Below are 26,952 nucleotides of genomic sequence, written 5' to 3'. Positions count from 1 at the left end.
GTTGCAGTCTGGGGGAGCTGCGAAAGTGACTCTGCCGTCAGACAGACACGGCGGTGTCTTTCTGGCTGACCCGGTGGTGCACTTTCACTCGATATGAAGCGGCTGATTAAGTCATTAAAAGGAAAGAGGACAACAAATATCCTCATAAAAGGTGATCAGCTTCCACCTTTCCGGAGCAAAAAAAGTGTGAAGCCATCTCAAAAGACTGACGTTGCATGGCTTTGTATCATTTTCTCATCAAGTGAAGAATTTGAAATTACTAGAAAGATGTAGATTTATGGACTGGGAAAAAACAACCATAAAGACAACTGTGTGTGTCACAGGTTACTGTGGAGATGACCTCTCCTCAGAAAAGTCAGAGGACTAGCCAGTAATATGTCATGCAAATCATAATGATGGCCCGGTTCCTACCTCGTAGGCCTCGACTGGCAACCTCAGCTCTTCTCTCTCCCTCTCCTGTTCCTCTTAGCCTCTCCTCCTTAAGCCTACCACTCTCCACGCCGCTCATTGCTGGTGTGAAGATTATTATTGTGTGCTGCCAAGGCCAAGCAAGACGGTTCTTTTTGTTCACCCTGTGATTGCACCGGTACTGACATATACTCAGGTCTCTGTTATTCTTAATTAACATAACAGCAAATGTCGAGGTAGATGAACGGAAAAGGTGAAATGGGAGAAAGAAGGAGTGAGCAGGGCCAACGTGAAGTGAGCTGCTGCTTCAGCTTCGAATTTAGCACACTACATCGTCGGTTTATAATTATAATGCAATTCATAGTTATTTTTTCAACAATTATTTTTCCATTTCACACATAAATAAATAAAAGTGACTTCTGATGGATTTGGTTGGCTAAAATTAGGATGAGGATTTGTTTTCACGTTCTCACGCAGGTTTGGGGTTGCTCAAGTGTACAATCCCACAAAATAAATAAAGAGCAGAAAAGCATTGCTATGTTACTTAAAACTAGCACCATGTCTCCAGCAGAATGAATATTCTGGGATTTTCTTAACACCGGACAAAAATGTTTTACTCGTTAGCTAAAGACATGCTGCAGATTGTATGCTATGGGCATGCTAACTTTTAAAACTCATGTCACAGAACATTAACACACAGTTTAACTCTTATCTCCAAACTCTTTTGTATTTTGGTTATTTGAGAGCCCTGTGTATTTTCCCTTTGGAGATATCCAAAGCTCTACAGGCCTGATGTGATTATATCCAGTTGGTGATCAGTTGGATCGTCTGGTGCTGAGCAGGATCAGGGATCACATGCAGGACTCTGTAGGGCTCTAATGTGCTGGGTTGGGCTTGGTCTCCGTTGCGGCTCGTGTTTCAGTGCCATGTCTCCAAGTAGCTGTTACCTTTCCCAATTCACTGGCTGGGTGGCTTTGCTTGTGCCAGAACGGGGCCTCTGAAATCTGCCGTCAACACACAGGCCAGAGAACACACAAGAAACTGCAAGTGAGACAAAGAAAAGAGCTCCACACAAGCTATCGGCACCATAAAGGAACCATGACTTTGCTCATAACAAGTTTCTTCTTCTTTTTTTTTTGCGAACACAGCTTCGTTATTTCCAGTGTCCAAAATATTCACGGTGGCAGTTCATCCAAAAGGCAACGCCGGCTGTGGCGCCGAGTCAAGACCGCGTGGAGTGTGTGCACGCGGGTTTATCTACGATTCAGTGCATTAAAGGTGAGAAATGTTCCGGGGCGCTGAAATAAGAAGACTAAATCCGGAACAATTGCACACCATAAATTGTTCCATTCTTTTCTGCCAAGACTGGGAAAAATCTCAAGCTTGCGCGTAGCTGGGGCTGACTTCCAGGAGGGAAAAGACCCAAAGAATCTTCTGTAGTCTGTTTCTATCAAATGATTCCACAGTTTGACGCTCCGTGAAAACACTAAGCTAACACAGATCACGTCGTCAGAGGCTACCACCGAGGGAAACTTGTTTCAAGAGAGACGGGAGAAGAGGGAGAAACAGAGGAAAAGCCTGATTGACCGTGAACGGAAGGGGGGTGGGGTCAGGAGGGCAAGTAGCCATGAAGAAGACATGAAGTCGCTACGACAGGCCGGAGAGAAAGACATGAGAGATGGAGGAGACAAAATGAAAGGGGAGCAGAAAGTAAAAGCGTGAGCTCTTGAGCTCCCTGTTGACCCAGTTCAGATGCTCGCCCCGCCAATCATCCCGTGAACTCCTTCCGCTGGCAGCTGCAACAGATTCACGCTTGTATGCACAGGAACACACATCAGTTGGCAGCAAAACAGAAAGGGAGGCCTATTTTTCTGTTCGAATGAAAGCAGTAGAAGGGAGATTATAATTTAATAAGGGGCAGGAAATCTTGGTCAAAATCCCCCCGAAGGAGCTGAAATACCTCCGTGCTGGAGGCTACTGGGCTGCGGACTGACGAGGCTCCATCTGAACGGGCTTCTCTGGCACAGGCCGCAGGACAGATGACAGAAAAGCCAACAACAGAACAGGAAGAGAGAAATCCCACCCTAGGGTTTGGGGCATATTCCTATTTAAAGTATTGAGCGATCAATTTGTAAATCCATAGTATCAGCTGCGTGACTTTTGCTGGATTAAGAGTGATGAATTTTGTGGTTGGCATTAATACAAATATGGCACAAAGCCCAAACGTCCAGAGATACTGTTTTTCTTTTCTCTATTGCCAATTTATGAAACACAGTTCATCTCATGTCTTACTGAGGCATGTGTTTCATAGGAAATATTTATATATTGGTGTCATATAACATCAAATAAATTAGCTTTGAGTAGAATATGTTATGTAATACTGTAATATATAGTATAACACTGGCAAAATGACCAAAATTGGTATATATATATATATATATGTGTAAAGAATGAGTTAAAAAAAAAAATTATATAAAGACCCTAAGCCACCACAAATAAAGGAAGTGGCTGAACACTGGCCTCAGTTTTCTTGGATACTAAAATGATTCATTCATGTCAATAACCAGAGATATATATTTGAAGTTTAACATTAGCTGACATTAACCACCATACACTATTGGTTATACCAGACCAAGGCAGCAATGATCATCTTATTGGATGCATGCATTCACCCTTCCATTTTTAGGAAGAGCACTTTTCAGCTTTCAAAAGTTAGCCTCCCTTTGCAACCAGAACAAACAATAAATACATAAATAAATACACATGAGGGTAATTATTCAGTAAATGACAAAAGAAAAGCTTTGAGTTACTGCAATTAATATTGCCAACCTGAAGCCTGGAGCTTTCACTCAACAGTCAACAGTGTTTAAACTGCTGTTGCTCAAGGACTCAGACTGTGTGACACAGGGCCATCAGAGGATGAGGGATGGGCTGACATGAAGAGATGCTGTGAGATAATGGACTCCAACATATGTTGCTGTCTCTCCAATAGTGTGTAAAGGTAAGGGTTAGTGTAGTGTGTGTGTGTGTATTTGCAGTCTTTATATCACATCGAACATAGTTGAGGATATCAGGCCTGTGTGACCTCCGTCACTCTCCTACCATGTTTTTCTCTGCTTTAGAGGGTAGACGGCCCCTCTGTGCTCCGAAATCGCTTGTCCCCCCTTCCACCTCACAGTGTGTTTTATAAGAAAATTAATTGGAGGGTTTTGAATCACAGTTGAGGAAAATGAACTGTTGATTGGCCCCTGTTTGACTTATCACTCACTTAAAGCAGCAGGGTGTTTCAGCCTCCAGACCGAGCCAGCTGAAAAGAGCCCGCAAAGCAGCTCAAACACACATTCGTGCATACATATTTACATGCAGTTCATAGCCCCCTCTGACTGTGGTTCTCGCTGAAACTCACCCCACCCATCAGGATCAATGCAAGTCTTTATTAGCAGCGAGCTACGAGCGCTGACTTCGTAAGTGGACACTGCCAGTTCTGGCCTCACACCTCCCAAAATTCTCCGCTGGGCTGTATAAACATGGTTCTGTGAGTCGGTGCATATGTGTGAGTGTGTGTATGAAATGATGTCAATACAGTTGTTAGCATAATGTTAAGATGTAAGATTCAAAGAAACAAAATATATAGGAGCTAAGGTATAAAAAAAAGCTGTGTAACAGCCACAAACACAGATGTATTGTACAGGAGAGGAAACATTACCAATGTCCAGGCATCCCTCACTTATAATGCAATATGGAGTCGTATACAGAGGGCTCACGCCAGGCCCTATGAAGGCTCTAAGAGCCACCAGAGAGCAGCACCGGTCAGACCAGACGGTACCAGAAGCTCTGGGAAGTGTCAGATTCTCGCCAGGGGAGGAAGGGATCATGCCCAGTCCTATTTCACACTACTGCATGTTACTGGTTGTCTGAGTCAGGGTCTGTATCACTGTGGGATTTGTGTGCCTGCAGATCATAAAGAAATACTGTATTGTACATTGAACAGCACATGCAGACAATGCACATACATATGTATGATCACAATAGCAGAAGTGTAATTGCCTTAATACAGATTAAATCATCATGTTCTTGTGATCAATTTGATATAAAGTTGTCAAGACAATGACATTATAGGACTGCCAGACAGCTTTAGGATAAACAATCTGTTGACGTTGAAGCTGTAGAATATAGAGGCTGTCCTGTTGAGAAATAACCACTTTGACCCAAAACTGTCAATACATACATGTCCATATTCATGCAACTATTTTTAGAACAAGCAATCCATGAATTATGTGTGTTGCTCCAGCTGAAGGTGTAAGTTATTTAAAAATAGGTCTAAATAAAAAAACTAATAATAAAAATAAAACTAATAAAAATATATATATTCTGTTCTTTCACAAATATTACTCAAGCAGGAATTAACTGTTGGAGACTATTTTTAGATGTGGATCGATTCACATTTGGTACACAAGTATTAATATTGACCAGTGAAACCTTTTTATGATAAATACAATGGAGCAAAAAACATAATTAAAAATAATAATAACCAGCAAATGCTCTCAATTGGTTCTGGTTCATCCAGTAACCCATAACAGGAGAAAACAAAAATCAAGAAATAGATACATCCCCTTGTGGAAGTACAATGTGTTCTCCAGGTCAGTCAATTAGAAACAGACCAGTGTGTCAACTTGACAATATCATGACAATTAACTTCCAAAAAAATGTATATATTATATCGCCAATATATATTGGCAGCAACAGCCAACATATTCATTAAAGAAGCTGAAATCATATTTGGATTATTTATAGTAATTAGCCGAGATATTCCTGATTGTAGACAGAAGACGTAGCGAGCGTGCTGTTTTGCTAATTTGCTCGTGAGTCAGTGTGGACCTGACATGCGTTGTTAAATATCAAGGAGGGAAAAGCAAACAGAAACAAGTCGCTTTGCCAAAAGCACAGCGTGTTGTTTCAATAACCACACTGTGCAGTGAGGAGGAGGAAACCACAAAGAAAAGTAGCTGAATAAGATGCTGCAGCAGAACCAAGACAACAGGAAGACCACCGCTAATATAATAGACTCACATCTGCAAACGCAGCTTACACTAATAAGGTTTTGCTTGCTCTTTTTCCCCACAGAGTACATGTTATATCAACTTCACACAATGGTACAAATAACTTCAGCAGCTGTCTTGGCCGTCCATCACACCTATTATTATTATCCCAGACAAGTCAGAGGCCGAGGTCGAAGAGCAGATGTTTGACATTGGTGTTTGGGAGGTGAGACGCAGTAAGAGATGAGGTATAAATCAGTCCAGGCGTGGAGCAGGACAGAGGAAGCACGCCATAGGTACAGGGGTTACGTCTATATTTCCTCCCTCAAAACGTATCGTCTCTCTCCCTCCCTGACCCTATATCTCCCTCTGACCTCCCCCCCCCTGTCCTGTCAACACCTCCTCCGTTTTCTTGACACTAATCATGATCAGGGTGACTCCCTGTTCAGTTCCCTTATGTGCGATTGATTTCACCGGGGCTCCTTTTTTATATTAAAACCAGATCTGTCCGTCCCCTGTCTCCGTCTCTTATCTCCATAGCGCAGTCATCAAGAGGTGATCAGAGACACACAAAGGAATGTTCCAGTTGGGACAAGATACATAAAAGTGGCGGGCGGGGCGATGACATGGTCAGTCTAAGATCGTTTAGCGGGGACCAAAAACTGGCTGCAACAACACAGTAAACTATATACAGTACTCTGGATGTGACTTTTAAGGCCATCTGAAATGCCTCCATGCTATATAGATAGATAGATAGATATATACTTTATTAATCCCCAAGGGGAAATTTGTCATTACAAGTAGCAGCACCAATAAACCAAACACACAAGAATAAAATATGAAAGACTCTATACTGTCAGTATGATTACATTTAGAGAAAAGGAATCATTTGCAATGTTAATGCTGTAAACACACAAAAATAAGGACACATTTACCGTTAATGAGCTGTAAAAGTTTCTGGTCTACTCCCCAATATGTGGAGTTTGAGGGCTGTTCATCAGGAAGGAGGGAAAAAATAGCTTTTATAAACAAACATTCGGATCGTTGAATAGTGTTGAATGAACTCTATTTCCTTGTTCACCTGCCTCATGAAAATCCTGCAGCGCTGCCAAGAGCCAATAAAACAGCAGATGCAACCTTTGCGAGGCCAGACGCAGTAATTACCTTCTCATTATGCATTCAGACGTTTGCGTGCAGCAAACGTCTGAAATTAAGTAGAAATACAGAAACGAATGAAGACGCTTTTTTCTTTCTTTAAAAAAATCTGTGCTCCGTGCATAAAATCAGATCATATCAGTTTAACTAGCATGACGGAGCAGATGTTGGAGAGGTTATGATAAGACAGAGGGAGGCTCCATCAGCCGGCATGCATCGAATGGTTCAGGACTGATGTGTTTATCTCAGGATGCGTTTATCTCCAACCTGGCAGCCAGAAGAAGGGGACATTTTTTGGAGTCTGGAGCTATTTTAGAATGATGGACCCTCGCTTCGATAATCACCAGAACAAAGGAGGGCTGAAGCAGCGTCTTTGTCTCCACTTGGCAGCTGGACAGGACATGAGAATTGGTGGGAGGAATACGAGAGTTAGTGAGGAATAAAACGTACACCACAGACATGAGAATGACACACATCCTTGGACACCAGAGGAGCGTTGGGGGGAGGATGGAGCGACACTTAGAGGCAGCGGAGGCCGGGCTCCTTTAACTAGAGCCTGTCCATAGCAAATAAATCAACAGACAGAGAGCATGGTGATGTTGTATTTACAGGCTCAATGTGCACCAGTTCTTTTTTTAAAATTGTCTAGACCTCGAAACCTCTAAATGACACAGCTGCTGTTCTGCATTTTAAAAGTAGGCCATATTTTGTTTATCAAGAATAGATCACATTACTACTTGTGTGCAGCAGGCAGCTTTGAATGCGTCCTGCTTACCACCTGCTCAGCGGACACACAGTTTCCTCAACGAGCTGGTGAATATAGTGGAGCATTCAGCAGCTAAACATCCAGATTATTTTCCAAGACGTCTCGCTGATGGGTGGAGAAGATGCTTTCTCCTTTATTTTTGTAACAGTTTAGCTCCACACATTCCTTTTTGTATTACTTGTTTTCATCCTGTCTCTAACTATCATGTCATTCCAGATCCTGCTTCCCATCTCGTCAGTCCAACTCCCTTCACCTGCCTCTGATCACTCCCTCGTTAGTCCCTCATTACCTTCACCTGGTCTTCATGCCCATCTCACCTGTTGCCCATTCCCTCATTAGTCCCTGTCTACTTAGGTTCCCTCACTTGTCCTCTGCCAGATTGTCTTGTGTTTTCTGACCAAGCCCTCGAGCGTTCCACAGTGTGTTGATTATTCTGTCTGTTCCGTTCCTGATGACGCTCTCAGTAAAGGATCTTTATTTGCATTATTGTCTCATGAGTCGTGCATTTGGGTCCACCCTAATCCCACCATGACAATGTTACTGTTTTGTATTCTTTCAGCCGTAGGCTACAGTCCTTGATTACGGCTGATGAACACCTAATATTTCCTGATTGTGTTGCTTCATAATATAATATTTTTAAATGAATATAATAAGGAACATTTTTTTTAAATTCTCATAGGAATTTAAATGTGTTTGTCAACGTTTTTACCTCCGCTCCTTTGACAAATAGTGTACAGCCATAGAGCAGCTTGCTGCTTTTTAAAGTCATCGACTCAAGATAACTGCATCATCCGTTCAAGACACACCTTTTAGCGGGTAATCCTTTTCCAATAGAGATGCAAAATCCTAGTCGAAAGGCCAAGCCAGCACATGAGTATGGAAAACAGGCTTTTATTAGCAAAGTTAGCTAAAAATAAACGTGTAACGTCAGTGTTGTGTACACTGCTTGTTTTTGCTGCCCTCAAGTGGCTAAATAATCTGTTATTTCAAGTTTAAGAGGTCCCAAAAAGCTTAATTACTCCAGATTCATTCTAGCACAAGAATACTGCTGTGCAATATAACACATACATGGCTTGATATGGAACATTCACGAAGAGGGAAAGGTATACCTCCGTGAAGTCATATTCAGTCCTTGTAGTTAACTCTCCAGAGGTGGGAGTCTGCTGTGTTATTTCTCCAAACAAACCTAAACCGACCCGCCAAAATAAGGAATGACAGGGATGAAGAGGGGATGTGAGGGGGAAGTGGGTGTTGCGTGACCTCTTTCACCGAGTTTGTTTACAAGCTGTCGGTTTGCAAATAGGCGCAAAGTGGAGCGAGGGGGCATCGGGCCAAGTGCGGTCAGACAAACCGCGAGTCGGGCATCGTGACTCTGTGTTGACCGTGTGGCCTCCAATCTACCTGCAAATGTGCGAGTGAGATCATCGATGAGAAAATATGTCATTTCCTCTGGGGTACACCCCTGTTAATGATCTGTGACATTTTACACACAGCAGACTTTACGGTCTGTTAAACACTTGATACACCTGATACTTTATTAACGACAGAATGCGACTCAGCAAGTACTTCAATTATTTATATGAAGCTTTAAAACAAAAAGAACAAAATGTAATGGCCTGTCTGCCATAGACAGGTATAACAGTGTGCCATTTTAATCGAAGATATCATCTGCAGACTGATCAAGGGACATGACTGGCTTCCGCTGAACCAAGCCCAGTTCAGAAAGACTTCCAACCGAGAGGCAAAGCTCCTTCAGTTCCTCGGGTGACACGGAGCAGGCCACCGTGGGAAACCTCAGCTCCTTCTCTCACTGTCGTCTGAGAACATAAAAAGCCCCACACCGTCTGATCTTCAGACTTGAATACATCTCTCAGCTTCATAAAAAAAGAAGAATTACACCGTTTTGGAAAACCATATTCCCCTATAACTCCCCACCCCCTCTTTCTACCGCTCTCAATCCTTCCTTCCATTCCTCCCACATTAGAGATTCAGTCTGTGATATCAAAGGGGGATGAAGATTAAAGTCTTGGTGAGGAGGAGAGTTGCGTGGTATGGGGCAGCTCGGCACTTTGCCACAGCTTTAGAGAGGGCTTGATACACGGAGGTATTCGCCCTCTGACTGCCCACCGGGAGCTCTGTTCTAGTGACGGAAGATGGCTGAGAAATGAAGGAGGGCTTTTGTTTCCTCCCATGCAGGCCGACGTACTCGACACATACGCGGCATACTCCATTATCCAGTCACACCTCGCGCTCTTACATCTCCGGAAGGATTTAAAAGTCTGTGTCTGGGAGGAATGTGACCCTGTAGCTCTGTAAAAATAAGCTTCCCTTCGAAGCCTCCAGCCGGCTCTCCATTTCTACATTCATCAACCGGCATCTGCTCACCCGCGAACCACTTGTCAGTCAGAGGTCCAACAAATCCCATGTTGGTCACTTTCAAGGATCATGTTTGTTACCCTTGTCACTCAGCTGGTCTCTGCAAGTTCCATACCACAAGAGAGAGATATGTACATCTGGATCTGTCAGTATTACATGCTTTAGAATAGTTTTTTATTCTTGTGAAGGACACCTGGATGGTTTTATTACTTTTAGAATACAAGTGGAGTTATCAATGAACAAATCGTCATCCTTCATCTTTGTTGCGTCTAAGATTGCAAGTTTAAAAAAATCATAATTTGGCTTTGTTGCTGTTTTTCTTCCTTATACGAAAATGAGGATATCTGGCATAAAAACATGATGTAAACAGCATTCACATTTAAATGTATGGTATGTTTTCAAAAAAGTCTGAAGTAGGTGTAATAATTCTACTGAATTCATAGTTTTATGAAGAATTTTTTGGGGATTTTGCGGTAACGGTAACAATTTCTCAAATCACTGACTTCAAAAAAGTGTCATGAATACAGAATATTTCTTAAAACAAATAATGTTGCTCTTGAACAAGACTATAATAGTCTATAGATGCATTACTGAAATTATTTAAATCCAAATATCAATACAACTGAAGCAAATATTATGGTGGTGCGAGAGGGAAAGGTCAGGAGATCACCAAAGGATCCATCATCTAGAAAACATGAACATCTGTGCTAAAAAAACATCGAGTAGTTGTTGAGATATTTCATTCTGGACCAAAATGGTGGACAAACCTACTGACTGACATTGCCATCACTAGAGCCATGTTGCTCTGATGGCTTAATAGGCATGTTATATAACACCACTAGATGACATGTGATCAAAAAATATTCTACAAAACAAGTAGAATCATACCAAAAGAACTAATAACTAACATGTGTATGTTTACACTGTAAAGGACCCGGTCCCAGAGTAACCACTACAACTCACCCCTGAGTTGCAAAAGAGACTTGGGACATCATCATTTGTGTGCTTCTGCCATCACTGACTTCAAAGACCGAAGGAGAGTAACAGGGGGAGTGTTTGCATCAGTGGAAACCCTCAACCAATCCTCTCATGCTCCCAGGACCATTTCCATACCGCATTCTGGCTCCACGTCCTCACTGACCTCATAAGACCTTTTCAAGCACATCACAGTTGTCGGGTGAAAACCAAAAGCAGAAAAATGTCTTCAGCCCGAAAGCAATGCATTTGTAGAAGTACGTTTCGTCGGCTATGAAAATGTTTCGGTTCCGTTGCTCGATCAACTCATTTGAACTTGAAAATATGCAAATGTTCATTGGAATATGATAATTTTTAGGTTAACCCTTGTGTTGCCTTCGGGTCAATTTGACCCGATTCAATGTTTCACCCTCCTGTTACCTTTATATTTACTAACATATTTTACCCTTGAGGTCAATATGACCCCAGCTATTAAAATCTCCAGAAAATTATTAGAATTAATATTGTTTTCCAAGTTTAAGTGTGAGGTACTTTATGTTTGTTTGTTGACTCCCGAAAGAACACCGACATTAAACATTGAATCGGGTCAAATTGACCCGAAGGCGACAGGAGGGTTAAATATTGAATCGGGTCAAAATGACCCGAAGGCAACACAAGGGTTAAAGACAATATGCTAGCATCTAAACGACGAGTGGCATTGGTTTCTATAAACACACATCTACTGTAAGAATGACAGTAAACAGGAAGCAACTTCCAAACAGCAACAGCATGTATACGCACAACGGTTTTTCTCTGTAGCACATGGACCAGTGTGCGTAGAAACACGGATGTAGAAGGAGATGGGGTTCAGGCTGCAGACTCTGCTCGGGCAAATGATCGTGTTCCTCCAAGTGGAAATCCTAGGCGTTCGCCAAACTACACGCCAGCCTTAAGTTATGAACCTTCCAACTGATCCACGCCCCATTCTCCCCCTCTCTCATTCCACAAAATATTTTCATAGGACTTTTGACTTTAGTGGCTGGCTATTAGTTCCACAGGTGTGCAGAGACAAACGCCATTACAACACCCCGGTACATTCCACCACTGCACTTGCCATGGACCCATTACATCGCTCTCCCTCTGTCTCGCCATAAAATGCAGTACCTGTCCATTCTGCCATTCCCATCAATGTAATCCGTCACCAGATTTCAGAATGAATTTAATAGTTACCCACTTGGATTTCTCTGTGTATGAACCAGTATGTGAGAGTGTTTATTGCTACAGTAGCTGGAAATATGCAACCAGCCTTCTCGGCTGTGAGCTGTTGTTGTTTTAAGCCCCTTGGAGGTCTCTGTCTCACTCACACTCAAACTGGCACGGGATACAAACTGCAACCAGATGGAGGGCTTCTGCCATTGTTTTCCAGTTGAGCAACTCCATGCTAGCAGGCAACGCAGAGGGAAGGGAGGTGGGTAAAAGCATCATCGACCAAATCTGAGATCTGTGCTCTCAGGGCATGCATTAAAGAATGACAAATTATTGGATGTCAAGTCTTTCTGGGTATTTTCTCCCATCGTCTCTCACCATGTAAATGCGAACACCTTTCTCTCCTTCACCCTCTTCCAGAGTGAGGTAATGCTTTAACATTACTGAAGGAACATGTGTGAATGAAGGCCAGAGCCAAAGGCAACCATCCTGTGTATGTAAATTACCCCCAAAAAACTTTCCTTTCAAATCATTCATCTAATGCTTAAAAAAGCAAAACCTGCTTGACTCTTTTCTCTTTAGCATAACGCTGTATGATTTGGAAGCCAGCGTGTTTACTTAGGTTTGGAGAGGTAGGAGTGAAAACCCCAAAAATACAAAACAAAACAAGATGGGGACAGGAGACATCATCTCATGCTCAAACCACGGGTTTATAAAAATGGTACATGTGTCGAAGGGGGTGCGTATAAAGGTGAACATGCTAATATATGTTCAGTGAATCAGAGGTAATGGCTTTAGAATGATGTGTAGAAAATGTTTTTGGCCTGAGCCTCAGAGTGAGAGTGGGTGTGCATATTAAAATATATATTTATTGTAATGCTCGATGACCACAAGAGGCTGAAGTGCACCACTAACCGTTATTCAAATTAGAACGAAAGGCATTTCCATGTTTCCTTCCTGGTAAGTTTCAATTTCCATACCTAGCACACACAAAACACTTTGTGTTTCGGGTGCATGGAGAAATTTCAATTCAGCTGGAAGAAATAAATATTATGTTTAGTCCTATTTAGCACATGGGGTAATGGTGTAAAGAGTATGACAACAACAAACACAAGGATCCTGAATTGACAAAGATGAAAACAAATCAAGAAACTTAGAAAGATGATTCCAGGAAAGCTTTTTCCCTCCATTGGTTCATACGTCATAAACAGATAACAGAAAAATAATTATGTCAGACTTTTTTGCCTATCAGGGCTTCCGTACGGATCTCTGTGAGACAGTAAATGTGATATCTAGGTGTTGGGCAAAACTGGTGCTACAGGGCATTAATAGCATAGAGCAGCCCATTGTAATAAAGTACAATATCAAAGGGACATGGCTGTTTACATGGTCATGGAAGTGTTATGTTAGAGCGGAGGGGCAGCTCAAAATCTGGACGAGTAAGTCAGTACTATAGATACAACATGAAAATAAGAACATTTCTTTGTTAATTTGGGTGAAGAAGTAGGAGGATTTCCAAACTTCAAAGGTCGATTTGGGGGGGAAATAGAAAAAAGGATCAAGACACGAGAAAAGGAAAGACACAAGCCAAGGAGTCAAGGAGCAAAGCTCCATATTTGCTCTCACTCTGCTTTGCTAACAGTGTCCAGGATTGCGTGGTATGAGACGCTGTGTTTTGATGGCTTTTTACAGCCCAAAGTTGAGAACAGTGCAAATAGACATAATGCCAAAATAACAGTTGTCGGAATGCACCGCTGCATATGAGGTTGTTCGCCTTGGATGGAGATTTAAGGCTGGGAGGCAGACAGATAAACTCCCCCCTACTTTCCTGTTACATGTCGGCCCGGTCCGTCACGTTTTCGGAGGAGGTTGTTATGAGGGTAGTCTAGCGTCTCCAAGGATAGGGTGGGGGGGTGAGCGAGTCAACAGTAGCATAGAGATGATGGGTGACACATGAGGTCGCTAATAGCTCTAGCAGGAGGTGTCAAGGTGCATCACAGGGGTCAGACATCCCATGAAATGTTTCCTGGCAACAAGCTGCAAACACAGGGTCAGCGTTTGGGCCGAGAGAGAACGACTCCGGTGGGAAATATCACAAGTTTATAGAGCGAGGAACTGAACTGATTACTGATAAGACTGGTGGGCATATAAACGCTTTGCACCATTCTGCTGTCACTAAATCATTTCCCCAGACTGGAGTAATCGCCTCTCACAGATCTCTGTGACATAACAAAGATTGCAGACTTAACAACAAACATTCTCTGACTACTTTTCCTACTACCCGTTACCTCGAAGCCTGCCAATAACATGACGCTCTTTTCCCTGGACAACATATTAAAACGGCTGCAGTTTTTATTGGAATCACTTAAATGGATCCTAAATTGCCATGTGAATGATGTGTGCTGGTGTCCGTCTTCTGCGTGTGTATTTTTTTCATATGCAAGTGTGTGCCGCCTCCAGACCTCGTTTCCATCAGCCATGCCAACCAACCAACCAACCTCCCCTCCCAGAACTCCACGTCCCCCCACACTTCTAGATGCTCACCACATCTCCCACAGTGGTCACACATATTTTTTGGGCATTTCTACCTCAACTCCCCCACCACACACACTCTTCTTCATCCAAATGGCCTTCACACACTCGTAAGGTAATGGCTGTAATTTGCTTATCGCACAAGCACAGATGTGAAAATACATGGAGTCTAGACTGACAGTGGAGACAAAACCCTTCCATCTGGGTTTAGAAGTGGGTTTCCCAAAGCATCATAAGTCAACGGAGCAAAGACGTTTTTGTTCTCAGACACTTTCGAGGAAACGGTCCAGTCTTGATTTCTGTGGATCAAATGATTGCCTCAGCCAACACACGTCACCATCCATTACTTTGTCTGACTGTCAGCAACTCTGCATCTGTTCCCACCCCCCATACACACTTTGTTTTCGTGTCTCAGCTCTCCTCTTGTTGCAGAGAAATGCAGTGAAAGTGATTGCAGACACATTCCAGACACTGTCGATAGAGTGAATGATGGACCAGCGGAGAATTGTAGAGTGAAGATGCAGGGAGAACATCGGGTGAATTTAGCCGAGGATCCAGATGAGTCCTTACAACTTCCATGGAGTTTAATGTCTTTCAAGGAGAAAGTTTCATCTTCTGCATAGAGATCAGGGCTTATGTGTGTTTTGCACATGATGGACAACAACACTGCCATGCTGCCTCTTGATAATAGACAGAAAAGACATATACTGTAGGTACTGTTGTAGCAAAATGCCAAAAACGACGCAACAGAAGACGGGATCAAAATGTGCCGGAATGAAATTAATCGACAGACGTGCCAGGAGTGTGAATATGTTGTTGTGTCTGGCAGGGCTGAGAACTATTTAGACAATGTTCGACCCTGGCAGCAATACAACTAACCCTGTTCTTCTTCCTCTAATAACAATCACGTTGAGGGCAGTGTAGCGGGTATGAACGAAGCGAGTGTCACATGGAGGAGATCTGCAAATGTATTGATGCAGACTCTATGTTGTACATACATTAACATACTACATATTTGTTGGATTTTGTATGATTGATGCGGAAGGAAAGCAGCAGTGAGAAACAGCCACAGCTCAGCCTCTGGTTTTGGAGTCTGTACCCAGAGGTCCCTTGCCTAGTAGCTGTTGTACAAACACTGTGTATATGTCTTTCTGAATGTGTGTGTGTGTGTGTGTGTGTTTCAAAGTTATGGCAGCTGTATCCCTAATTTATTTTAAAGCCCTATCCATAAGCATGATTGTCAATATTGGAAAACCTCTACCTAACTGGCTTATAATGTGTGGCGAAGAAAAATATAATTCATCGCTTTCATAGTACATCCCCTCCTCTTCATTATGGACCACTTCCTGTCAGAGTTTACAACATCTCTGCGGGAATAGGGACTGTGGATTTCCAATGATGTATTCTACGGTCTGGGTCTTAAGAAAAGGTCGATACATTTAGATGTTAACATAACAATCGCCATTTTAATGGGGAACTAGTGTTGCGCAATAAGAGCATTAATCTGTCATTTGGAAGAACTCTGCGTTGAGGCTATCTGACTGTCATCACTTTACGCTCTGGGAGATGTCTTTCAATGAGCAAACTTCCAGAGGAAGCAGCAAGACACTTGTGACCAACAGAATGGCTGCTTGTGCGTTTCCCTGCTGCAATACGCCTGGCTGGCCTTCGCCAGCATCCCCCAAGACGAGATGTCCTGGCTGATCCGCTCCCAGAGAGGGCTGACGCACTGATACTGTATCTATCGAATTTATGTTTCTGATATTTTAACCATTTCCACACAATATAGATGTCTGTTTTTATACTGCAAATGAAGACAAGACATTTTGCACATCTGCATGACAGCTGGTTTCACAGAACAGTGTCCACCCCACCATAAGATAAGGTTTATAAAAGAGTAATTTATAATCTCTTATTGTATCTGTATATTTCCCTTTTTTATCAATGCAAATCAAACCGTATCAGGTTGAACTTTTGAGAGTCCAACTTTCTATGTTTATGTATACAGTGATCACATCTGGCCAGGTGAAATTAAATACTATAAGCAGATGATAACCATAACAGATTTTTACTCCCCATTACGTTTCATGCAGATTATCATCTAATTGACATTTGCATTACATGTTTATAAAGTAGGAAATATACTGCTACATTTTCCATAAGCGTAGAGCGAACTGCAAGGCTGGATGATAATTCAGTCTGGCTTCGTCACTACAAGCAACCCCTTTTCACATTACACATAGTATTTTGACCAATTGTTCATTCTAAAATATTTTAAAAGTGCAGCTTTAAGAATTTTTGTCTTTATTGATGCTACTAAAGCCCTTTTTAGATGGAGTTTAACCATGAACACGCCTCTAAATCCACTCTCTTTACACTGTCTCTCTGCTCCCCACATGAGGTTTGAATCAGCGGGCTGTCACATGGCATGACACAGCATTCAGGACACATCCTCCTCGCACTGTAACTCTCTGGCGAACATGTCGGCAGCCTAGTCCTCCTACTCCGCTTGCTTGTCATCCCTCCCTCTTCCTTCCAGACTACGAGGGATACAGAACATGCCTCGTCCTAATGATGGAAGACAGCGACTGGAGTCGAGTGAATGGATGACTCTGTTGCTGACTAAAATGGGAGTTCCAATTCAGCGTTTCGTCTCAGCCGAACTCTCTCTGAAACCTTCCCTGTCCTGAGCGGAGCAGTTGCACAGGGCCAGGGGGGGCTGAGGGCGCAACCCTGGGGATCCATCCCGGTAGAACTCACACTCTCCTACGCTTAACGGTGTTGTTGTTAGCGGCGAGTTCAGGTCAGTCCGCTAGGGATGCGTCGGCCTCACCATGCGGAGGTCTGCTCTGGTAGCTGCCTTGTACTCCGTCCATTGCCGGATACACGGGAGTTATATAGGCAGCAGTGGGGCGTTCACAGCTTCACGGATGGATAACTTTTGGGGGCGCGATGATGTCCTAAGCGTTGTTGCTAGAGGCTCATTACTACTTCCATAAACTCGCTGACGTCACTGGTCCCGATCGCGATCATGAAGCGTCCTGTAGCTCAACCTCCCTTTCGTTCTCGTCACTACGCTACCGCCGCGATCTTTTTTTCGTACTCCGGATCCGTTCTTTCCTCTGGTAGCACACGTAATGTGCTGGTGAAAGTTCGGCATGAAGGTTGCGAGCAGGAGCGAGAAAGAGTCTTAATGTTCTGCACGAAAAAAGAAGGACTAGGCGTTGGGCATATGTCGATCCGGCACCAGGGAGTCAGCCATGTTTCAAATCAGTCATCATCCGTTCTCCTTCGTTTTTTCGTCGTCCCCCGTAGTAGCGGCTTGCCGTAACAATCTCGGCGGCCACGCTGGATCGATGGAAAAAGTGGACAAAGTTTGCAAAGAAAACATTAAACTAAAAGAGCGCACAATCTCCGCGGAGCTACCTCGACGGCGTCTGGACACAGCCGCGCCATCTCAGTCTGTAAAATACGGAATATGAAGGCAGGACTGTTTGACTAAAATGTATCTTTTAAATCTTCAAAACTACGCAGGTTTCTGCTTCCCTCAAGAGATTAAGGGTGTAGAAAGTGTAGCTGATTGCAGGAGTTCTGGGGTAGTACTGAGCTTGTTGCTTAACTCGAGGAATGGGCCGGGTGTTCCCGAACGGGTAAACAAACATTGGAGTAGTAAAGAGTTTGCGGCGAACTGAAGCCGAGTAATCCATGGAGGAATGATCTGTGTCTGGGAGCAAGCAGACGGCCCGTGCATGTTTCTGTTGACACTGGTTCAAATCCTCGGCCAGATCAAAGACGCCACATGGTTGCAAAAAAACCGAGTGCGCAGATTTTCTCTTTTTTGCTTTTACAAATCTTATCCTGTACTTTCACCTCTATTTGCCTCTTTCCCGCAAATACCGCCCTTTCTTCTTTCTCCTATTTCCCCATTTTCATCATGTCCCACTTCGATCTTTCTTTCTCATCAAAACATATCCATCGCCGTTACTTTTTCCCAATGTTTCTCATATCCCGATCACAGTTTCACCACATGTCAGGGAAGACTGGGGTTAGTGTGGTTTCTGCCCTATACTTTGGGAGCGGTCCAGCTCGGGCTCCACTGGGCTGGTCGTCGGGTCGGCTTGCGGAGCGGGCCGGGGCCCACGGTTAGGAAGTGACCACTTCTCTGGTTCAAATTAGCAATGAGGCAACGCAGCAGGCCTTTTTGCTGGCGGCTTGTGGAGGAAAGAGCAGGAAAAGCGGTAAGAGAGAGCGCGTATCCATCTGCAAACCACATGAAAGTGAGTGGTAATTGATTCAAAGCCCTCCCTAATTAAGTTTTTTGTTAGTTGGCCAAAAAACATCCTCCCAGAAATGGTTGTACTTCTGTAGCTTTCGCTGTCCAAACAATCACAGACTTGCATGGCTTACATCGGGAAGAAGATGTTTTATTCCCTGTTATTCTGCAATCGATCATCTCTGGAACATCCAGATTTCAACTCGCGTAAATCGGTGACGTTCCTCAGTTTTTAATCAGGCGGTTCACTTCTGTGTTGCTTTACACAGCTACAGCTGTCTCCCGATAGCCAACAGCAACTTCCTAATCTCTCTAATCGTGTTGTCATGCATTAAAATGGGTGAATATTATACATGATCTGTAAAACTATAATTAATGTCATCACCGTATGTCTCCTGGCATACGTACTACCAGTTTTCTATGATGATAATAAGTCCATAGTTGCTTGCATGCTTGCTTATGTTACACAGACAAAACCGAGCAAATGCGTGATGGAGAGGCACACATCGAGGCTGTCATACAATTAGTTTTGTGTTTGTTTATCTTGGCCTTCATTGTACTGGATCTCAAATGTTCTCCATGAAACTCCACACCACTTGTACAATATACTTCCTAAATTATTAAGCAAAGCAACAGCCCTACTTGTGAGCATAAAATAATTATTCTTTAGGCACTTAGGAATGCTTCCAAACTGCATGACCTCTCCCGTCTAACTTCAGGAAGTATTACTTTTATTGTAAGGATAAACAGAAATGAGAGAACTGTCGTTAAGACCACGTACACACGCAATGCAGGACGCACTCGGTAAAGCATCGATCACACAGGGTTCGCCTCCAATGAGCTGCACTGAGCACAAAGTCGCTTTTTCATTTGATCGTTTCACTGCTTTGCTGCTGATTACAAAAATTAAAAGCTTTGAAGGGCTGGTTGTGTTGTACTCTGCCTAATTCCTCTGAGCGGTCCATTATGAAACACATGTTGCTCAATGGGCTCAAAGTCTGTTCAAAAAGGATTAAGTCTCGAAGGCATGGCCATTTAAACATAACATCTCAGAGAACCTGCGCTCTGCATCTGAGAAACCTGGGATACTGTCGACAGCTCAAGCTACATTGTTGCATTTTTATCTGATTGTGTCTTTCCATAGGAAAGGAGGCATGTCAGAGTCAAGACAGATTGTATGTACCATTGGAGGCGCGATCTTTAGATGCAGAATATGGTGTGAAAGAAACAATTCATAATTCACGGGTGATATAATGTCAAATAAAGGTACTCCTAAATCTCTTTGAGGTACAATGTGAGCCAAGCTACATTTGAGGTCTTTGAGCATGGTAACCTGAGCCAGTGTGTAACATTTAGGGGGATTAATTGGCAGCAATGGGATAACATATTCATAACTAGAATGGGCACTCGGTAGAGCGCATACCTTCGCATATCACAAGATTGGGCATTGAATTATGAACATTTTGGCATTAGTTGCATGCTAATTGGACAAAAATGTATCGTGCTATGGTAAAAAAAAGATGTTGACCTTTCCATGACCTTGACCTTTGACCTGATTGATCCCAAAATCTAATCAAATGGTCCCCGGATAATAACCTATCATCCCACCAAATTTCATGCGATTCAAGAAGATTTTGACCTGTTCATGACCTTTGACCTTGACCTTTGACCCGATCGATCCCAAAATCTAATCAACTGGTCCCCGGATAATAAACAATCATCCCACCAAATTTCATGCGATTCGGTTCAATACTTTTTAAGTTTTGCGAATACAAATAAATAAATACACGGCGATCAAAACATAACCTTCCGCATTTTCAATGGAAAAAGGTAAACTATGTTTAAATCAGTGTATAATTACCTGAAACTGGGAATCATAGTGTTTTTGTTTGCTTTGACTTAGATTCCCCAGGTGGACAGAAACACAAAGCTAGAATGAATTCCAATGGCTTAAGTACATGTGCAACGGTTTACTAACACCTTTATCAAATCAACTTCAATCGATGTCAATGTTGTGTTGACAACCTGTTCTGCTGCCCCCAAGTGGCCACACATCTTAGTACTGGCAGATCAATGTTAGATATTAGGTTTCTGTCTATAGCAGCATTATACATGTGTCAATAAGTGTTTGAAAAATTGTGGGCCCTGTGAATTAAAATGATTTATATTATCCCGCTTCAAGAGAACTAAAACCAGAGGAAGGTCATGAACACCTCCACACACGTCTAAATCAAGCTCAGACTGAACAATAACAAAGTCTGGAGCTATTCAAAATGTCTCCGAAGAGCTGTTTCCAACCCCTTACTCAATATTGACCCATCAGTGAGAGATATATCCATCCTGCCTTTAAAGTGAAATAATACAAATAAGCAGTTGGCTTGTGAAGTACATCTGTCACAAGATGAAAAGAGGGATATCGTGAGTTCAATACTGAAGAGTTGACCCCTGTTAAGAGTTGGCCCAAGTGTCCTGCTTTTGGAAGCCCCAAACACAATTCCTGCCAGACGGTGAACTCAGGGGCAATGAAGAAGGGGGAGCAGAGAAAGAAGAAGGGAAATAAAACGTCCTGCATGTACTGTATACTCATGGTCTCATGGCTCCTAAACCAACCCAAAAACTAAGACTGGTTAGTGGGAAGGTCACACACATCCGCGACATGGGGAAACTCTTGCTTCCTTGTACCAGAAACTCAAGATGTCTTGCTGGATGAGCACTGAGGCTCTAATTCCTGTTTCTTCCTGTTGAATTCTCTTTAAAAACACGAGCTGAGGTCCCAAAAAAAGCCCGGCACACTATTGGAAAAAAATAGATTTAACTCCAGGAAGCATTGCTCAATATGTGTTTTGTCCAAAACTTGGTTGTTGCGCCTTGTTCAGGCCTCACTGACCGAGAGCAATGTCTGGCGTTGGATAAAGAAGGTTACTTTACCACAGGGTTCTTTAGTTTAAGCCAAAGCTGAAGTTTTCTTCAACATAAAATGATGGGAAGGATGGAAAAGGGGAACAAGTTGAGGCAACTAAAACAAAGTCAAGACAAAAAGAGACAATGCAAGTACTTCTGTCTCCAAAGCGTGCCTGTGATAAGTCGCCTCTGACAGCTGAAGAGGGCGTGTTGTTGAGCCCCTCTGAGCTCGGAGGCCGTGCTGTGACTGAGCCACTGGTGACAGAGTCTATGGGAGGCAGAGGAAAAATAACAAGGGTCGTCTGCCAAGCCTTCCCATTGCCATGCGCTCCCTGTCTCTCTTTCTCTGGCCCCCTGTTGCTGCCAGCCGAGTGGAAAAAGTCCCTCAAGTCCAGACATAGTTATGAAAGAATGAAGGAGCCAGTGGGAAACAGATAAACACCGATGAAGGCAGACAGACAAATTAAAAATAAAATATTAAAATCTGAAAAACAGAATTTGAACAACAGAACGCTTTCCACAGTTATTTGTTGTTGTCCTCCTCCTATACTCTGCTGTTGTTCAGGACTCATACGGAGCTCGGAGCCAAAACGATGTCCTAAAAAAGCGATGGCCTGATTCATAGCGTGCTGGGCCATCCACTCTGTGCAGATTCATTATCTGCTATATAGCCGACTGACGACCACATATATCAGCTGCGTGTCCAGGCCAAGATGGCTTCTGGCGATGTGCAAACAAGCTTAAAGAGCATAAACGCATGAGGAGAAATGGAAGTAAAGGGAGAAAAGATGCAAATCCTCTGCACAAACAAATTTAGCCAATCAATCTTGAATCTCATGGACCGGGCTCTGATTAGGACCAGGGCCCGGACTGCATTCTGTTTCCACCGCCCTTCCCTGCAAACCTTTATTCAGTATATCAGCAGCATCAGTTAGCATGCCTTTTATTACGTGCTGAAGAGTGTGGGTGTTGGAGTATGTGTGTGACTGTGTGTGTGAGAGAGAGTGTGTGTGTGTGTGTGTATGGGTGTGTTCTGAAGGTGTTTGGGTTACAGGGAAGGAAAGGAATAAGTGGGCGTTTGCTTTTCCTTGAGAATGAGTGGCATTCTCCTTCATTTCCTGCTAGCACAGGCATCGGAAATAAGAGTTAGAGAAGCACATGTGCACACACACACACATGCACACATTACACACACATGCAAAAGCATATAGAAAAACGCACTAAAAGTCATCGGGGAGTACAATTCAGGAAAGTATCAGGTCAGACATGACAGAGATATATAAATCTTTGGCTCGGTTTTTAAATACGTCATCTCTAAATCATGATTATTGAAGAGAAAAAGAGGAATAAGAAACTACCGTATGAGATTATTTATTGTCAAATTTGATTTGTGAGAATACGACTTCAAATGACCCAATACAGCCATCAGAAAGACATCAACAGGTTTTCTCTTGACTACAAGATGACGTGTGTTCTTGTCTATGTGTGCGACAGTGAACTGCCAGGTATTCTGCCCCCTTGTGGCAACAAAGTGTCGACTAAAAATAAGTTTGATCCCTCGGGAGAGTATGGATCCACTCCACCTGTCTCTCTTTCATGAAGCAGGAGTGAGAGATTTTCAAGCAAATACTGATCTGAGCCTCAGATTTTACTCTGTCTCTCCCTTGAGGATCACATCTCCCCAAAAAGCATGCTGATCTACAGAGATGACCTTGTTCTTTCACCTTTACATCAGAGCAAGAGCCGGTGTTGAGTTCAGAGCTTTAAAAGTCCCGACTTCAACCTGTTCTGGCCTCTAAAGTAACGGTAGTGTGGCGCGAGAGCCACGGGTCCAAATGAACAGGCGGTTTGTCTGTGTGCGTGTTCAACTGTTTGGAATGTGTGTGTGTGTGAGGAGTGTTACATCCATGTGGGTGTTTGTATTGCACAGGGCATAAAGTATGCTGTGTGTGCCGCTGTGCATTCAGCGTGACGGTTGTTTGTGTCTGGTCGGTCGCGCTTCGGCCCTCTGTATCAAAAGCCTGAATGGGCGGCTGGCTGGAGGCTGTGAGTTGTGGTTAAATTATGTACTGCACGCACAAACACACTTGAAACGCTCCTCGCCACCAGTGACAACGTAAGGGACCGGTTGCCACCCACTGGAGAACAGAGAGTCCCAGTCAGTGGCATGGGGTTGCCGCGGTTACAGCCCAATGTTGCCGTGATGCATGTGCCAGCCAAGGGAATACATGCCAAGAGAAAAGCGAGTGATGCAGAGAGGGAAATAAATCTCCTGACCTCAAGTTTAGAAACAAAGAAAGGGTGAGAAGCTGACTGGAAACAACTTAGTCACTAAGAGAGGCCCGAAACTTTATGAGCAAATGCTAAACTTAAAACAGTAAAGCAGACGCTGCTGCTGCACCAGGAGCGTTGCAGACCTGATGAACCCCTGTTGTACCTCACTGCCAGGGGGGAGAGTTCACGCTTTAGTGTGTATTCATTCACCCACTCCACGGTGGAACACACTTTGATACTCACACAGATTCAGTCACCAATAGGAGCATGCATGTGTGGCTGCACGTGCACCAACCAGTGGTGTATAAAGTACCCAAAAGTCATACTTGAGTAAAAGTAAAGATATTTGACTGGAAAATTACTCAAGTAAAAGTAAAAGTCACCTATGAGAATACTACTTGAGTAAAAGTATTAAAGTATCTGATTTTTTTTGTACTTAAGTATCAAAAGTAATTTTTTGATATTAAATGTACTTAAGTATTGAAAGTAAAAGTAAAAGTAAATGCTGTTAATAAAAAAAAACAAGGTCAGAATTTTGAGAATTATGAAGTTTATTTGTTTGGGTGCTGTGGCCGCCATGAACAAGGAGTATGAGCTAGGATGAACTTAGCAATATATGAATACTATGAAATTACTAAAATATAAAAACACGATTAACACAGAAAAAAGCAGCACCAAAAGTAACAACCAAAATCATCACTTTAAAGTGAAAAATGTATTGTTCATCTTCAAAAGAAGTTGATTTTCAAAATGGACAGATTTCAGTGTCGCTCTTCTGGGGCTGAAGACGAGTCCTGCGATGCTGAAGAGCCGTTCACCTGGTGCAGGTAGAGTGTGTCTAGCTTCACAGGCCCTGATGGTGCAGGTAGAGTGTGTCTAGCTTCACAGGCCCTGATGCAGGTAGAGTGTGTCTAGCTTCACGGGCCCTGACGGTGCAGGTAGAGTGTGTCTAGCTTCACAGGCCCTGACGGTGCAGGTAGAGTGTGTCTAGCTTCACAGGCCCTGATGCAGGTAGAGTGTGTCTAGCTTCACGGGCCCTGACGGTGCAGGTAGAGTGTGTCTAGCTTCACAGGCCCTGACGGTGCAGGTAGAGTGTGTCTAGCTTCACAGGCCCTGGTGCAGGTAGAGTGTGTCTAGCTTCACAGGCCCTGGTGCAGGTAGAGTGTGTCTAGCTTCACAGGCCCTGACGGTGCAGGTAGAGTGTGTCTAGCTTCACAGACAGCAGCACACAGTTGGGAAGCATTTCAGCAAGTCACCGTGATCCACGTCTCCATCCAGCTGTTTGCTGCTGTCATGCGCTTGAGATGACGAAGAAGAAGTCCTCTTCATCAGATGAACTGGACCTGGTGGCATCACCTAGCTGCAGGGAGGGTTCTTCCATGTGCTGCTTGATTAGTCCATTCCTGAAATAAAGTGAGAGTATTATAGACATGATAGAATTAATAACACTTCCTAACATGTCATGACCCCAACCAACAGTTTTGTACAAAATAGTTTGTTTTAATTTGAGGTTTATACATTTAGTTTCATGCACTGTCCGTGCATCCAGAGTTGATTTGTGAATATGTACTTGTATCTCTGTAGTTAAACACAACAACAGTCCCAAATCAATATCGTCGCCATTACTGGACCGTCACTCTTATAATATTAATACAAATAATTATAATAATGCTGTAATGATTAGCATTATATTATAGCTAAGACGACTCAAATCAACAAATTCTCACAACTGTCAACACTTCTTCAGCTCATTAACTCGGTAGAGATCCGTCTACTACACTCACGCTAATTGTCTCATTTAATTGACGATAGCTAGCGAACGTTAGCCTAACATACAACATGCGTAGGACAATCAGACACCTGCCTCCCCCCCTCCTGCCAAAGATATCGTACTCCAATCCTGAGGACAACACTGCTAGATATCTTAACAGGTTTATGATGATTAGCAAAACTAAACATTAACGTTGCGGCTCATGGGATTAATCTTAATTTACCTCAATGTGTTTCCTGAGGTTGGTGAGTTGTTGAAGGCCAATATCTCCGTAGCTTTCGGTCGGCATAAGAGGCACTTCATCCGGTAGGAAGAAACTTTCACTCCGACAAAAGAAAAGAGTTCGCCCAAATATGGCCACGGACGTTAATCTCGGTCCCCGTGGTTGTTCGAGTAGCTTCCATTGCTGCTTCCACATGAAATGAGTCGTATCTGTAGCCGCTCGCTCGCTAGCATCCTGGGCATCACTGGGAATAGAAAGAACGCGGCAAGGACCACTGATCCCCAACCTGGTGCTCGTGCTGCGTTCAGGTGCGCTGCGGTGTGTTCCACAACAGTCCCCGGTGTGCTGCGTTCAGGTGCGCTGCGGTGTGTTCCACAACAGTCCCCGATGTTTCTCATGATTATTTTTTTCCGTAGTAACGAGTAACGATAGTTTCAGGGGAAATGTATTGGAGTAAAAGTACAAGTTTTCATTGCAAAATGTAGTGAAGTAAAAGTAAAAGTAAACAGAAATATAAGTAGTAAAATAAAGTACAGATACCCAAAAAAACTACTTAAGTAAAGTAACGAAGTACTTCTACTTCGTTACTATACACCACTGGCACCAACACACACACACACACACACACACACACACAAAGGTATATGCAGTTGACTTTTCTTGCCGTAAGCCAGCTAAATAGACGATGCTGCCAAATGTTTTTGGAGCTCAGAACTCCAGCACACTGTCTTTTCCAGACTCTCTCCCTCCTCTCTTTTTCTGACTCTCACTCTACACCTCTGTCTCTGTCTCTCTCCTTCACTCTGTCTCTCTTGCTCTCTCCCTCTCTCTCTGTCTCCCTCCTTCCTTTGCCTGCTGTCGGTGCACTGAAACGCATCTGATCGAACCATTTATTTTCGATCAGATGTCTTTCAGATGCATTTTTACACATGTTAAATAATGTGTTCCTCTCGGTCTTCCCCCTTTCGTCCATCTCTTTTCATCTCCCCGTTACTTCGTCGTGCCCCGGGATACCTGGGCACTTAAGAGTCGCGGCTATCTGTCCTCTTTCTGTTTGCAACGGAGGGATGTCGT

General features: G+C 43.3%; 1 protein-coding gene across 1 annotated transcript in view; it reads right to left on the bottom strand.

The window, feature by feature from the left end:
- col8a2 (collagen, type VIII, alpha 2) overlaps positions 1-26,952 on the bottom strand; it is a 46,197-nt gene that overhangs the window by 17,638 nt on the left and 1,607 nt on the right. The gene's annotated exons all lie outside the window — the stretch shown is intronic.

This window comes from Pseudoliparis swirei, chromosome 1 (genome assembly GCF_029220125.1).
Source record: "Pseudoliparis swirei isolate HS2019 ecotype Mariana Trench chromosome 1, NWPU_hadal_v1, whole genome shotgun sequence".
Taxonomy (NCBI): Eukaryota; Metazoa; Chordata; class Actinopteri; order Perciformes; family Liparidae; genus Pseudoliparis; species Pseudoliparis swirei.
Note: the sequence above shows the minus strand (reverse complement) of the source record. Positions and strands in the feature narration are given on the sequence as shown.